Here is a 1,028-nt window from a genome sequence, read left to right on the forward strand (position 1 = left end):
AACGATAAATATAATGGCTTTTTAAACCGACTTCTCAATTTGGAATTTTTAAAAGATCTAGCATTAATGATTAGTATCCTACAGGAATTATCATATCTGTCAGAAGCTCTACAAAGTCACAATATAAGTATTATAACGGCTAACTCCTTAATCATGCGAACAATTAATGCAATTAATAATTTTAAAAATTCTGTGTGTTCTTATGAATCAAAAATTGATATCATGTTAAAATCAAAAGAATTTGAAGGAATAGCAATTGAAAGCAAAATGAGATTTCACAAATTACCGCGAGAACCATTACTAAACTCTCTCATGTCTTTAAAGGATAGATTAATGCAGCAAAGTAATTTTAAACTTAAAAATGAAAATTATGAGGATTTGGAAGATGAAGAACCGAAAAACATTTAAAATGTATGTTATCCTGAAACATGGAATATGGAAGAAGTTACGTGTCCATGGTTAGAAGGAGAAAAGAGAATAAGATCTTTAAATTTTATTTTAAAATATATTAAAATTAATGATTTTAGAGATTTAGTGGAAATGGCTTTGACTGGAAAGTTATAAAATGAAATTCCCAGCATGGTGAAAAAAGCCAAAGTGATTATGGCGACAATTGCAGTTTGCAGAGCTGAAGCTGATCATCGCTCGGCTATAGATCCTCCTAGAAGAACACAAGACGTGAAGGAGGAAGGAAATAAGGTGTGGAAGCTGTTGTCATAAGTATTTCCTTTAAGTAATTGTTTGTAAATGTTAACCTTAAAGGAGTGAGTTTTTTCTGGGTAAATGTACATCAGACAGTGAGTTATTTTTTTTCATGTAAAATTGTCTCATCGTCTCTAAAGTGATTTTATTAAATAAAATATTATAGTTACTGTTACCACCATTTTACAAATAAGAATTCACTTTTGGTACTCACATATAAATAAACAGGACTATAAAATAATGCCCCTTGATTGGTACAGTTGATTATAACTTGAAGTATAAAAACAAGAGAAATGTATTTCAACATTGTGTTTAGATAATATTTA

The sequence above is a fragment of the Typopeltis vanoorti genome, chromosome 21 (assembly GCF_054136105.1).
Source record: "Typopeltis vanoorti isolate ZY-2024b chromosome 21, IOZ_Tvanoo_1.0, whole genome shotgun sequence".
NCBI classification, from domain to species: domain Eukaryota; kingdom Metazoa; phylum Arthropoda; class Arachnida; order Uropygi; family Thelyphonidae; genus Typopeltis; species Typopeltis vanoorti.